This window comes from Schistocerca gregaria, chromosome X (assembly GCF_023897955.1).
Source record: "Schistocerca gregaria isolate iqSchGreg1 chromosome X, iqSchGreg1.2, whole genome shotgun sequence".
NCBI lineage: Eukaryota > Metazoa > Arthropoda > Insecta > Orthoptera > Acrididae > Schistocerca > Schistocerca gregaria.
The window spans coordinates 276,655,167-276,671,170 of record NC_064931.1 but is presented as its reverse complement, the minus strand read 5'-3'; the positions used below and the strand labels follow the sequence as shown (position 1 = coordinate 276,671,170).

The 16,004-nt window shown below is 43.1% G+C and overlaps 1 protein-coding gene across 2 annotated transcripts in view; it reads left to right on the top strand.

Annotated features, from left to right (window-relative positions):
* Window positions 1-16,004, top strand: part of LOC126298582 (E3 ubiquitin-protein ligase Rnf220-like) — a 622,331-nt gene that overhangs the window by 56,647 nt on the left and 549,680 nt on the right. The gene's annotated exons all lie outside the window — the stretch shown is intronic.

Here is a 16,004-nt window from a genome sequence, read left to right as displayed (position 1 = left end):
ATTGGATTCTCCTCAGCGCTGTATGCCGGCGGCAACTTCGATTATGGAAAGTGATGAGGGGACGGAGCCCGCAGCTGCTGCTCCACATAAATTGCGGCGCGGAATGAAATCTTCGGTCGCCCTCTGTTCGCACCTCAGCCGTCATTATGGCATGCTCGTCACGGGCCGCGCACCGCGCTGCACTCCAGTTTTTTTTTCTTTTTTCTTGCGAAAGACATCTAGTCGTGGCTTTAAGAGATCTGTTGCGCTGTTGCTCGAGCTCCCGCTTCCTTTCCTGAGGATAGGACGCCGGCGACTGAAATTTCGTCCAGCGAAACTCTTCTTCCGTTTACAAGATTGGGCTGGGCATTTGGCTCCCGTGTACCAATACTTGCACTCAGATGTAAGGCCGATTGAGATACTTGCCTGTCTAAAACTATCACTGTGAAGCCCAATATGTACTGTTTTACCGGTTATGCGTTACATTAGTTTTTTTGCTCATATACTCACAATCCCATCTTCACTGAATACTGAAAAACGTCTAGAATGCATTTCTTACTTTTCGCTGTGCGAATGACATTTACACAAAGCGTGCAGTACTGAGATGTCCTTAAAAAAATAACGTCCCTTCTAAATATAATGTAAAAAGCCTTTACCCACTTTGTGCTGAAATGTTTCCCCAGTATAATGCAGGCCGTAAATGACTGGTCAGGCTTACGGGGTCAGGCGAATGACGTTTCCGCTTCTGTGTTTATAGTCCGCTACGTTACATAGTTAAAAATATGACACAAGTGAGCAATAGTAAATCGCCTATTTTTGTCATAACCTACTTTCACACTAGTTTCTTTTCTTCCTTGGAACGCCTTTCACCAAGCTCCGTAATTGATAATACTAAACATAAACATCTACTTCGTAAGCTTAATATCTCGCACATAATGGACGGGTGCTGACTCAGTTTTCCAAGCTAGGTAATGGGAAGTTGCGCTACACCAAATGCAAACCAAACGTTACCGTCCTGATGTCAGTTTCTGGTTCATATATAGTGTTTGAAGTGATTCTAGCCTTTTACGTTGTGAAATAATGTATGTGTAATATTTACATAGATGAGAAATTAACGAACGGTATAGCATTATGTTCTCAAATAACTTCTTTGTAAGACTGTATGAACAAAACCGTATTACATGCTAGGGATAAACGGGATTAAGTGTTGCTGTTTTAAACTGACTGGTCTGGTATTCGCGAGGACAGAAGCTATTAATCTCCAGCCGACCGTCCTGCTTCAGATTTTCTATGGTTTCTCTAAATTACTTTGGGTAAATGCCGAGATGGTTCCTACATCGGTTCACTGCCTACCACATGCCTGTGAAACTAGACTTTTTAATTTTTAAATGCCTGTATTTATGATGTTTTTTGTTCATGTAGTACAATACCACAAAATGCCCAATATCTTTGTAAAAGCAAGCCACGGATGAATAAAACTGTTGCTACTACTTGCGTCATAGACATAAAGAATGCTTTAAGGGCCGGCTCGGGTGGCCGATCGGTTCTAGGCGATACAGTCTGGAACCGCGCGACCGCTACGGCCGCAGGTTCGAATCCTGCCTCGGGCATGGATGTGTGTGATGTCCTTAGGTTATATAGGTTTAAGTAGTTCTAAGTTCTAGGGGACTGATCACCTCAGTTGTTAAGTCCCATAGTGCTTAGAGCCATTTGAACCAACCAATGCCATTGAACCAACCAACTGGTACGTTTATACTTGTCATACAAGCTGGAAGACGTTCTGCGGCGTTGGTAGATATTTTAATTGTAGTAGAGTTGTTGTTTTAATTGGGGTACGAAGGAAGCTGGAAACTAAAATGAATATGGTTTACCGGAGAGTTTAGCCGTCCACTCCTTCATTTTCAGATAGATCAGGAACGTTCGTACCTGTCCGTACCTTTTAGAATTACATCATCTAGGTTTTTGTTGCTGCAAACTGTCATGTGAGTGTGTTCCAGATTTCGATTGATCGAAATGCATTTCGTTAACATTAATGGCGTCTCTAAATTCAGTTTATGCCGTGCATGGTTTCAGTTACCGTCTGGAATCATTGATGTACCGCATTCGAATCTGCGTTGTCGTTAGATTACAGTTCTTGTAGAGCTTAATTATTGTTCTGTCATCAGTTTGCGTAATACTATTGTTTCCCTTTTATTTTTCACGGGTGGCCTTGAACGCATCTTTTTATCGTTTAAATAGGCTTGTGTGGAGCTATTTCATAAATCGTGGCATACGGTCTTACATATGAGTTACACCTCTTGCTATCATATTTGGGATTATGTTGGCCTATTTTCAATTGTATTTCCTCCTCCTCGTCTATCTTCTTCTTCTTCTTCTTCTTCTTCAGCTGGTTTCTTTATCTATATGAACGAATATATATTTTATTCCCATATGCAGTTCAAATTTTCCAAATTATTCATTTATTTCTTGGTGCAGTGTACTATGGTGTGTAGTGGCTATACATACTGAAGTCGTATTCACATTATCGAATTTTTACGTTTGTTTGAGCTCTATCTAGTTGTTATACTAACTATTCTTCGTCCTGTTACAAGGATTATGCTGTTCGTATTGGCACATTTCTTTCACACTCTTGTGCATATTCTATAACAAGTCTGTTGTGATATGAGGGAAGTGCGTAGTCCGAATTCTGACGCTGGAAAGAATTTTTGTCAGTTCAGAGTGGCTGACGGGGGTAGTAGAAATAGTTCCAGAGGTTTGGCGTAAATTCCAAACCCGATCTGCTACATTTTATGCACAAAATACAAGACAACTGCACGAGCTACTAGACCAGGCGCACTGCAAAAGGCGCGTGAATCGGCCAAGTTCGCACATTCTTCTGCACCTGAGTGCTTCTTGTAATTGCTTTATGCCGGTTACAGCCCACTGTAAGGTGTCGCGATCACGCGTTCAGTAGTTCGCTCTTTGTGTAATTTGGGTTTTACAGAATAGAAGTAATAATCATAGAACTCGTGAATCGTTCGTCCGACCTGCAAGTTACCTTCCATATTGATCCTTAATGATTGAAATTGAACGTTAGACTTGATACGCACGCATTATAGTCGTATATCGAGTGTAGTTAGCTGGCTCAGAAGCCAAGGACCCTAAATGTATGATAATAGGTGATTAGAGGTCCGTTGGTAGAAGGAATGATCCCCCCTCCCATTTTGACGGTTAGGGTATAATAAATAATACCGTGGAATCCCTGAGAAGTAAACTGCGCTGGTGTGCCGTATGGTAAACTGTTTATAGTACACGGCCCAGTCACGTTAATGTGACCACCTTTCAAAAGCCTGAATAACGCGTTTTGCAGAGCAGACGTGCAAGAACAGTGTCACTGAGGTTCTGGAAGGTCCGACAGGGATGTAGACCATGCCGACTGCTGTGCCGTGGCCAGCTGCGTTACGTGTCCCGGTTGAGAATCCACGGCGCGAACACCCCATTCGAGATGGCCCCACAGATCCTCAATTGGGTTTAAATCGAATGAGTTCGGTAGACAGGGAAACATGGTAAACTCATCGTGGTGCTCTTCTGTTCTGTGTGACACGTTGCATTGTCCTGCTGGTAGATGCCATCGAGCCGTGGAAAAAAAACTGCATGTAGAGGTGGACATGGTCCCCAACGATAGAGCCATACTACTGTTGATCCACAGTGTCTTCCAGAATAACGAGATGATCCAGGAAATGCCACGAAAACATTCCTTTTATCATATCGTTCCCACCTCGTGGCTGGACTCTTAGGACGATTGTTGCAGGGCCATACACACCAATGACCATCCTTCAGATGGGGCATGAAAGACGATTAATCTGAACAGGCTACCTGCCGCCTCTCAGTGGACGTCCAGTTGGGATACTGGCGTGCAAATTCCAGCCTCCGTCTCCATTGAACAGCAGGCAGCATGTGTGCATGGACCAGGCGCCTGTTGTCCTGGTCCATACGCAGCAACGTTCGCTGAACGGCAGACCCCTTGTTTCATTTGGGCTGTCAGTTGCTTAACAGTTGCACGTCCGTTCGCTCGTACACGTTTCAGCAGCCGTCGTTCACCCCTGTCATGTATGGCCCATGGTGCACCGCAGTTGTTTCTTCGCCGGTTTTGGGTAAAGCCATTTTGCAGTTTACGAACTTGGCCTTTTCTCAAATGCTTCCACCCTTGGCCCAAAAGCCAATGATCATAACCTTTTGGACGCCGGATAAATCGCTCCGTTTTCGGGTTACGACAACGACTCCAGTTGTTTTGCTCCCCCCCCCCCCCCCCCCCCCCTCTCTGCTCGAGTTATACACCGTCCACAGCTAGTGCTGTCACTTGCCGTCAGTGCGTGGTTATTGCACTTGACGTCGGACTCAGGCAGACGTCACATTAATGTGACTGGACGGTGTATATTTCTAGTTCAGAGGTTAAGTTCTGCTTCCTCTTTGCTTTCGGACTACTACATTGTGTGCAAGTTCCGAATTTTGGCCTTTCGTCTCCTTTCTTTACAGTATCTATCTGTAATATTTAAAGCACAAGATAACGCCTTACAACCATTTTCTATCGTCGCTTATTGTACAAGATAGAGGCTGGCCCCATCTACTGCAATCTTCTCGCGAGCAACCTTTGGGAAAGCCAGCAGTGTCACTATCTATAACTGAGAATGGCAACATGTTCGTGATTTATCGAGCTATTCGTCATCAGAAAAAGTAAGAAAGGCAGTCGTTGTTACAATTGAATATTAATCCGATAACTCAGTCTGTTGATAGAAAAAAAAAATCGGAAGGTGCGTTGGGTTCAAATGGCTCTGAGCACTATGGGACTTAACATCTGAGGTCATCAGTCCCCTAGAACTTAGAACTACTTAAACCTAACTAACCTAAGGACATCACACACATCCATGCCCGAGGCAGGATTCGAACCTGCGACCGTATCAGTCGCCCGGTTCCAGACTGTAGCGCCTAGAACCGCTCGGCCACTCCAGCCGGCAGGAAGGTGCGTTGATTACAAGCTGCATCTGGACGCTATGTCATACCATTATTCAGGAAACATACTGTCAATCAACATTTAAACTTTTGAAGCACTGGCCTGCAGTGCAATTTATTCGGAGGCTTATGTTCACTGTACAGTAAGTATCTTTGATTCTGTAATTTAATTATACAGAGCATTTGCTGTTTTAGTTAGTGATTCCTAGCTGTAGCTCTGTGGCGCCGCTAACGCTTTACCGCTGACTATTTAGCTGGACTGATTAATTTTACGGCCGTGTGCTGAAGAACGTAGATCTGAGCTTGAGTTAAGCTTGCTAGTTTGCGCCTGACCGTACCGGCCGAAGGCAAACGGCTGCTCGTGAAGTCTGTCGACCGTTTGTGTCGTGCGATAACGTGAACTGACTCCCAGCCTTTGTTTTTGCACGGAAATTCTCTCTAGCCTTAGTCTACGCCAAGTACGAAATTTTTGGCTGTGAGGTGTGAAAGTACCAGGTAACTGCAGCACTAAGAAGACTTCGATGACATCTGTTTGAGTCGAATTCGCATGTTCGTACACGCTACGAAACAGTTAAGAATCATGTGTTTAAGTTCTCTATTTTGCCTGTTATGCGATAGCTAAGTGACCACTGCAGTAAAAGTGACTTCTTCTGTTCCCGCGTGGATCCGATTCATCACGTTTGGTAAGGTACAACAAACAATATCTTCATAATATGCGTATCAGATCATTCGGTTTCTGACCTCGGATAACCCGGATTTAGGATTTCCCGAAATATTTTAGGCGTATTTCGGAATGGTTTCTTTGTTTCATCAGCCGGCACTAGTGCTCCTCTCCAATGACCTCGTCGTGGACTGGACGCCAAACCCTCAGTTTCCTTTCTTTTTTGTTTTCTAAGCACTGTGTTTTCGTTAGAAAAAATGTGGTACTTCCGTGTAACTTTGCAGCATTATGGTAACAATTAACATAACTCACTATAATCCCCTTGTTGCTTAACTTGTAAATAAAACAAAAGTTAATGACACAATGGCCACTTTGTATTTTCTTGTATAGTACCAAATGAGATACCTATTTGGGTTGGAACTTGGAATAACGTAGACGTTCTTCACCCAGGCCATATGTTTTCATTTTTTGATTGTATTTTTTCCATCTTATACAGGGTGTTACAAAAAGGTACGGCCACACTTTTAGGAAACATTCCTCACACACAAATAAAGAAAATATGTTATGTGGACATGTGTCTGGAAACGCTTACTTTCCATGTTAGAGCTCATTTTATTACTTCTCTTAAAATCACATTTATCATGGAATGGAAACACACAGCAACAGAACGTAACAGCGTACTTCAAACACTTTGTTACAGGAAATGTTCAAAATGTCCTCCGTTAGCTAGGATACATGCATCCACCCACCGTCGCACGGAATCTCTGATGCGCTGATGCAGCCCTGGAAATTGGCGTCTTGTATCACAGCCGTCCACAATACGAGCACGAAGAGTCTCTACATTTGGTACCGGGGTTGCGTAGACAAGACCTTTCCAATGCCCCCATAAATGAAAGTCAACAGGCTTGAGGTCAGGAGAGCGTGGAGGCCATGGAATTGGTCCGCCTCTACCAATCCATCGGTCACCTAATATGTTTTTGAGAAGCGTACAAACACTTCGACTGAAATTTGCAGGAGCTCCATCGCGCATGAACCACATGTTGTGTCGTACTTGTAAAGGCACATGTTCTAGCAGCACAGGTAGAGTATCCCGTATGAAATCGTGATAACGTGCTCCATTGAGCGTATGTGGAAGAACATACTGACGAAACTAAAATGTGCTCTAACATGGAAATTAAGCGTTTCCGGACCCATGTCCACATAACATCTTTTCTTTATTTGTGTGTGAGGAATGTTTCCTGACAGTTTGGCCGTACATTTTTGTAACACCCTGTAGTGAAAGCAGCCTTCTAAAAGAAATGGTAGCCTGCCTACAACGTCTGAATGTCTGACATGCACTCAGGTAGAAATTAATTTATTCAGAAGAATTTATGTGAGCAGTTTATAGCGATTTAAGTCGCATACAGTGTTTCATTTAAGTCGCAAGTGGCGAAACACTTATGATTTGCCCTTTACAGTACGGGAGTCGTGGCGAAATACTACTTAGTGAGGAAGACATCGCGAGAGATAATGACAATGTGATAACTTCTAGATTCTAGACTCAACTTGTAATTAATGATAACCGTTGTTACTGAATTGAATGCCTGTATAGTGCGCTAATTATGGCTACAGAAAAATGCAACCTGTCACTGAAATACTTATCTTCATTCCGGGATCAGAGCCAAATCAGGCTCTTATATCAAGTGGGTCCTGCAGAATACTTCCACTACGATTATTAAAGCGTTGTTCTGAGAGCCAGTTGTTAATAGTCGCGTTATAAAATGTGGTTAATATAGCACTTAAAGTTTTTCTGAAATTACGTCGAAACTATTTACTTACTGAGGCAGTAAGGGGGTATTAACATCAGTATCCCGCCATTACATGATAGGCATCTCTCTAAAGTCCTCTTTGTGCTTGATGTTGTTGCACAATCTCTGCACCCTGAGACACCGATTCAAATGGACCTACAACTTTCTTAACTATGTAGACCATCGCACAAATAATACTGTGTGGATTTACTCTTCGCCAGTCGCTCTTCCAGTCCTCTTCTTGATGAAATCCGTCTTCCAATAATCGTGCATCTTCCTCATATGCTGGTCACCTTGTCTTCAGCTGCCTTCGTAGCAGGGTCTTCCACATCGGAGACCTACCTGGTCTTCATAACTTTTCCCCACTCTTTCGTAGCATCGTTCTCCTGCGAGCGTTTCGTGGGGAAATATTTGAGGGGACCAGAAACCAACTGATGGGAATTATAAAAACGAGTCCACTGAATGTTCGCACATTTGTACTCCTAAGCGCATACGTTTTAAAACTACTTCTTAGCGCGTCAATTACAACCATTTAAATGAAGTATAGTGCCTCAGCAAAGTGCACTGCTTTTGGGTTGCCTAATGCCAGATCGTCTTGCGTCACGATGCCTGAGGAGATGTGTAGACAGGGCAGTGAAGGAAGTGTGTCATCGTCCGCTCAGCAGCAGGACACATCTTGGTTATCTCAGAACTCCCATTTTAACATAGCACCTTTACTTCGGCCAATGCCCAAGCGAAGAGGACTAAGTGGTCTCCATGTTGGCCATGACTTGCTGTTTCCTCTGGGTAGCTTCTCTTCTGGTGGTATCAAAAATGGTTCAAATGGCTCTGAGCACTGTAGGACTTAACATCTATGGTCATTAGTCCCCTAGAACTACTTAAACCTAACTAACCTAAGGACGTCACACAACACCCAGTCATCACGAGGCAGAGAAAATCCCTGACCCCGCCGGGAATCGAACCCGGGAACCCGGGCGCAGGAAGCGGGAACGCTGCCGCACGACCACGAGCTGCGGACGGTGGTATCCAATCAGTTCTAGTTCTTGTCAGTGTTGAGGCTGCTCGTGCGCCTTTTACTTCAGTAAGGGGGAGACACCTGAGATGAAGCTTTTCCTGAAGCGAAGACGTCGAAATCGGGTGGGATAATTCCGACCAGAAACTGGATGTTCACGACTGAGTTGCTGTCGAGCATCCTGTCATCTGGCGGCAAGTTTGGTGAAGAGCAGCTTTAAATGAGTGGTATTATAGTATTTATTAGGCCGAGTAGGAGCTACAGCCGGCCGGTGTGGCCGAGCGATTCTAGGCGCTTCAGTCTGGAACCGCGCGACCGCTACGGTCGCAAGTTCGAATCCTGCCTCGGGCATGGATGTGTGTGTGATGTCCTTAGGTTGGTTAGGTTTAAGTAGTTCTACGTTCTAGGCGACTGATGACCAGTGCTCAGAGCCATTTGAACCATTTTTGGAAGGAGGTACACATTAAAAATACGGCGAATATTTCCGATAGTTACTGTAGGCTAGGGAAAATCCGAGTGGAGGTAGAGATACAGCACAAAGCCAAAACGATAAGGAATTCCACACCATTATAAACAGGAATAAAGTTACTGCAACAGGGTACGTTTAGAAAGAAAAGTATTTCAAATAATATCACAGATGTCGCTAAAACTGAATTTCATAAGAGTATACTAAAATATGATTGGGTGCGAGGTATAAAAATGTAGATACATTGAGGATAATATGAAAGGAGGTGAAAAGATAAAATTTTCTTCCATAGTGGCGTTATTGGGCAGCGAAGAAATACTGGTATGTAGCAGCCTCCTGTATAAGTGATAAAAGTCGCCAAATGAATTTTTGTTCGAAAAGTGCTCTAGAGAGATGTTGCACGGTGTAATTTCTGCTCCTTACGGAAGACTTATAACGCAGGGCAGCCGTTCGATAGTCGGCATTGTTGTACGGTGGATCTATCGAGCCTTAGCGGAGAGAAGGGCGACTGAGTTGGACGTGTGTCGGGATTCGAGCGCGGACAGTGTCCGGCGGGCGGCCTTAACACGTCGTTGCGTCGGAAACAAAGCTGGCGGCGTTAGCAGACGCCGCGACAGATGGCCCGCCAGCCCGCCAGCTCCGTTCTATGTGTTCCTGATACGGGCATTATCGGGGCCGCTTTGTGGCTTAGCGCCAGGGATGGCGCCTGTGCTGTGTCGGGGATCTCTGCACAGCATTAACACTGCCCGCAGATAGCATCCCGCGCAGCCCGGCTTGCCTCTCCTCGCCTCCGAAGGCAGCAACGGGCCACCAGATTCCTTCTCCAAAACTGACCGCTCGTTTTCGCCGTTTCTTGCAGCTGACGTGTTTGCATTACAGGACAAGGTAAAGTATGGTCCGGGCAACAGTGTGAGCACTGCCGCCTTTGTGCCAGGGAAAGACAGAAAACGAGCTTGGCCTGATATTTTCGCAAATAAAGCGCAGTCAAACAGCTCTCTCCTACTCGCGTAATTCATCGCTGAAGAAACTGCCAAATTCCCTCCAAAATAAGAAACTGGTTTTTGTTTCTCTGCTGCTAACAATATTTCGCAAGAAATATCAACGCAGCTATTGTTTTTACGATTTTTCGGTCTCTGTTATTTGTGATCGTGGAACTGTCTTCTTCCGATTAAGCTGTAATCAAGATTAATCACAAAGCATATCATTACACACCTCTCTAACATTACATAACTCTTTTCGTCTAACTTAAGGACAGCAAAAACGTAAGATCATAAACTGAAGAGAAAAAAATTACTAAGAGAGTCCTCGTAAACAAGTCGTTTTCAAAACTTAATCTCTGATATGTCTCAACCTGAACGCTTATAATACTTTCAAATAACCAGTTTTAGTTACATCGGTCTATAAATGAGCAAACCATTCCAAACTTCACTGTTGTTGAGCAGGCAATAGAGATACGTGTGATGGAATTACTGGGTGTGATACGGAAACTTACAAATGGATCAGGTGACAAACTTACGTTGAAATATGTAGTTATGAGTGTGTTGAAAATTAAGTGGGCGTTGGCATGTCGTGAGGTCAATCGAATGGTTGGTGCAGAGACCAAGAAAGTACTTAGATTCAAAGAAATAAGAAAAGTCAGAGACGACCTAATGGAAAGTGGAGCAAGACGAAATAAATAAAAGCTTGAAAGACGTGGAGTCGTGTAGCCGAAGACGGCGATGTCTGTCCAATAGTCAATGTCAAATGTCTCGCGACGATGGCGATTATGAAGCATGTTTCTCCAGATGTCACTCTGGATGGTGATACAGAGACTTTATGAAGCAGAGGAGAAGGCGCAACAATCAAACGTTAACTGACGTTGTTGTTTTGCTGTAACAGTGTCTCCTTGACAGCACTTCAGTTTTGGATTGTATGTTCTGCTGTTCACTCATCTATCCTAGCAATTCTTAAAATGAAATTGGGTGGACAAAATAATGCTCATGTGTTTGTGCATAAGTCGGCCTCTGTGCCACAAAATGTGTGTCTCCATAGAGTTGGTATTCTCAAATACTTACCACAACGTCAAAGGAACAGGGGCTTCGGATTACAACAGTACAGATCGCCCCCGTCCTAAAGCAAAACTTAAGATGACCACTTACCGTCTTCTTTTTCCTCTCTAGAGAGTATGTCCTGCTTCCATTCATCGTCCGCAGCTCGTGGTCGTGCGGTAGCGTTCTCGCTTCCCGCGCCCGGGTTCGATTCCCGGCGGGGTCAGGGAATTTCTCTACCTCGTGATGACTGGGTGTTGTGTGATGTCCTTAGGTTAGTTAGGTTTAAGTAGTTCTAAGCTCTAGGGGACTGATGACCATAGATGTTAAGTCCCATAGTGCTCAGAGCCATTTGAACAATTTTTTCCGTTCACCTTTACCCAGTGTTGTTTTTCCACATTTTCCTTACAGTCGTCCGATAATATTTCAGTGAGTCAGAAACTAGTTCTGCCGTTTTTGCTATCGGGACGTCTCGTTTGTATTAGTAAGTTGACATAGTTTCATGAACATCAAACCGTAGCAATGTCCATTACTAGCTTTAGTCCTCGCAGCTGCAGGGTTCACAATTGCCTCTATTGAGTCATAGTCCTGGAGTGGATTGTTGTTGTATCAGTGCTCCCGCAAGAGATCACCAGCACTAGAGTCGAGCGTTATTTCTTCAATTGCTCTCGTGTGCTAAACATTTTCCGTGCTAAAGAGATTATTGCCATTCTGGTGTCTGCGCTACTACTCGAATATGAAAGAACGGGGCTCCTTCAAACTTTTTGTGTTTGTTGTTTCTTTATCATCCTATATGTAGCTTGTTGATGGGACGTGAAAAATTTGAAGCGCTGTTAATTGCTGAAATTTGTCTTGCTCGTATTTGCGGGACGTATTGCATCCAAGCCGAAAGACTGTTGTACCTCGGAAAAGAATCAGTGATGATGATTTATTGCATCTTTCCCTTGATATCCTTGCCGTGTATAGTGTTGTAATTTAAACAGGTAAGCACATCATTCTCTTATTATTGTCGTAGACAACTGGTACTTCTGCTTCTGGTGCCACAGAAATGGCGCGGTAGCAAGGCATGATTATTTGTCCAGCGAATTGTTACTTACATAAGACTTATTTCCGAGTACTTGACTTATTTATTTTCTGTTGCGCTTACGCAGAGCATAGGGCTTCGATGAAGCTCTTCCATCGCACTCGATTCCGGGCAAGGATTTTTAAGTGTGCGAACGTTTTTCCCCCCCCTCTTATTGGCTTCTTCCTCCGCTGCCATCCCCAATGATGCCCGTGGTCTTCCCCTTTTTCTTTTACCCTGTGGGTTCCAACAGAGCGCTTGTTCCTGTACAGTATCCTTGCTTTCTCGGAGTGTGTGTCCGATCCACTTCCACACGCTTCTCTTGATTTAGATTGCGATATGACCTTCTCCCATCTGTATTCTGTATAACCCTGACTAAAAGATTTTAAAAATTTTCCTGAGATATCTGTTGAGAAAGATTTCCTAGTACAGGTTGCCATTTTAATCATCTTCTGCTTTTATTGTAGATTTAGTAATATATGCTACGGTTGTTTCAACCGTAATTAAAGTATTGTGCTTAGGAGAGACCCCAAATTGAACTTACGATGTGTTTCAGGATGAGCCGTACTGAGAAATCCAACGCGTAACGCCAGTGTTATTTCGATGGCGAGGTCAGTTGTACATGTCTGTCCATCCCCGATCGTGTATTTGTATAACCGATACATGCTTCTGTACGCGCCTAGCCAACTACGGTTACACTTGATCTCTTGAAACCACTACACCAGTAGTAACTACTGCTGTATCTACGAGTGAAGAAACACTTGGGAATCCGTTTAACGTCTGAAATTAAAAAAAAAATATTTGTTTTAATTCTTGCCATTGCAGTCTGTGTGGACAGTACGTCGGTGAGCAGGTCGCTGTAGCAGCCGTTTACCTTTGGTTATGTGTTGTTTGGAGCGTTGCGCAATTTCTTTTTTTCATGCTTATGTTAGCTTACTTTTTTGTTGTACGGTGTTGACTGTCTTTTTCTTTCCACGCTGTTGAAACTGGCAAGGGGGGACGTGCGCATATAAGCTAACGTTACTTTTATTGTTTGAGAGATAATTGAACCAAATTTTACACATTTCATTATGTTGCTACGTTAGATCTGCATTTTTCCTTTTTTTGTCAAATGATTTGATCAGGACGTTGCTGGATACTTCTAGAACACACAGTATCACACAAGGAACATCATCTAAAAGGTTTCTTTACTTATCACTTTCAAAATGTGAGTAGTTATTCTTAGTAATTAGGTAAACAAATCTGTGTACTGGTTTTTTAATATAAGTCTTAGAAATCTCGTAAGATTTTGGAATATATGTGTACAATACATGGCAATTTTTATTTCACAAAAATTTAAATAAATTTGACAGTAATGCACATTATAAAATTTTGAACCACAGGAGTTGCGTTACAGTTTGAACAAAGCCGGTAACAAATTTCACCTTTTCGTCTGCAATGGTTCAGCAGATAATATTCCTTATACACTGAAAAATGAATGTTGTGCGAAATAAAGTAAAAGGATTGTATTGGTATTTAAGCCAGAAACAAGGACCTTAATGTTGGCTATAACGATACATTTGGTTTTTTGGTCTTCATGTACTTCTTTTCTTGTGGACTGTTGCTTCTGTCGTGTCCGTTTGCCACTAATATTTAGCAAGTAGTAGTAGTACGAACATCATCAATTTTCTTCAGTACTTTTTCAGTGAAGGAACTTGCATCAAATCCTAGTCTCATAAGGGTCCTGATTCTTCCGGTGTTACCATCATATGAGCAAATCGTGACGATAGTAGATGAAGCAAAGTGATGTCTTTGGGCGTCTCTTTAAAATGAGGTTTGGTTTACCCAACATGTGCGCATTTCTTTGATAAAATGTAATTAATTGCATCGTAAATGGGCGCACAGCCTTCTATACTCTAGATGTCTTATCTGGTAAGAAGAAAATGGCAAACAAGAACAGAATCGTATAAAAAAGTGGGCGTGGCACTGGACATTGATTGAAACAAGATAGCTTTTATATTAGTTGTAGCATGAATTAAACTCTTCAAAACTAGAAACTATATTTATAATATTCTGCAGAACTGCCTGGTGACAAAAAAAATTTCAACATTTTTGACGGATTTTACATACATCTCCCCATGAGGGATGGTAAGGGGCTCTTATTAATGTAGTTCCTTGCCGAAAGAAAACATAATTTGTTATAAAATTCAGAAAAAAACTCGTTCGGAGTATTTCTGAAGCTGGAGGGAGAAGGCGGGAGTATATCTGCTGTAGCAGATATTTTACATTTGCTTTCCATGGCTTGAAATTGCGGGCCGTTATCTGACGTCTTAAATGCAGATTAACAGCACATATATTTCAGGAGGCGTTTAGGGTCTAATAAAACTTTATAGACACTGAGCAGCGAAGTTCGGAAACCAAGAAGTAGAAAATTGAAATATACAGGGTGGCGCACGAAATGTGTTACCATTTTGTTTTTGAATATAAACTTTGTCAATACAATCTGAAAGGAACGTACACTACAATGAAGATCCGTCCGTGGAGATTTGTTGTAACTCAGCACATGCTTAATATGTCCACCATTTCGTTTCCTAACTTCCTTCAAACGATCACTGAAGTTAGTGATTACCCTACGGCACATGTCTTCTGTAATTTCACTGAAAGCTTGAAGAATAAATCTTCTGAGCTCCATTAACTCACGTGGACGTTTCGGGAAAATTTTGTCCTTTAGGTACCCCCAAAGAAAGAAGTCACATGGATTGAGGTCTGGACTATTGGGGAGCCAATTTTGTCCGTCATTGAAGCGCCTGGAAACCTAAGTGAAATGATCGGCATGTCGAAATGCTCGTGTAAAAACTCCAACACAGTGTTTGCAGTATGTCGCCTTGCTCCATCTTGCAGGAACCACTGCGTGTTGAAGGGCAAGGCAGTAGCAAGACGCTGTGGAATGAAGCTATTACGAAGCATGCTCAAATAACGCTCGCTGTTCACAGTTACTTCAAAGAAAAGGGGTCCAATAAGTCCGTGACTGGAAATTGCTGCCCACGCTGTAATCCTCGGAGCATAATGTTGTCGTTCCTGAAGGACTTGTGTGTTTTCAGTGGCCCAAAAGCGTACATTTTGTTTGTTAACCACACCGTCTAAATGAAAATGCGCCGCGTCTGAAAACCAAACGTTGTTGAGAGTTTCTTCCCTATCCTCCGCCCACTGAGCAAACAGTAGTCTCTGCTGCTTGTGTTCTGCGGTGAGCTTCTGTGCACAGGTCATCTTGTATGGGTACATATGGAGGCCACTTTTAAGAACACGTTGAACGGAGCGTCTGGATATTCCCAGTTGCACTGCTGCCTTTCGACACGATTTCCTGGGACTTCCTCTGTACAGCAACTCGTACCGCTTCCATATTCTCCGGCGAACAGACAGACTTAGGATGAGGTCGCTTCGCTTCCAATACTGGTCCTTCCTGTACAAATTTATCGTACAACCTGTGGATGGTCTTCTTGCAAGGACCCGTCGTGTGTTAACCTGTTGTCGCAAACGCCTCTGAGTCACAACAAGGCTTTTCGTTTCATGAAAAAGTAACACAATTGCCGATCGTTGCTGTGTCAGTCTAGCATTGTCAGCCATTGCTGCTTACTAGTCTCGTAGAGGCAGTATCGTGAATTATACGTCATTTCGTAACTCATTTGTTTTTCCAAGCTCTGCTGGTACTGCTGTAGAGATCCCAGCGGGATATCTAATGTGCGTCACAAATTATGAAAGAAACAATTGGTAACACATTTCGTGCGCCACCCTGTACATAGGTGTAGCAATACTTTTGGCAGAGACAAAAAATTTTGATTACTGAGCCAGAAATTAAGTGTAAGGGATATATAACGTGATCGCGCTTGAGAACGTGGTTATCAACGAACTAGTTGAAAGTGATAACTATGTTCACCTGCGATTACTTTAAATGATTTTGCTCAAGGAGTGTTAAGTCCCACAGTCACTTTTATGATACGAAATACTTTTAGAAGAAAACTATATTCCGCATCATTACGAAAC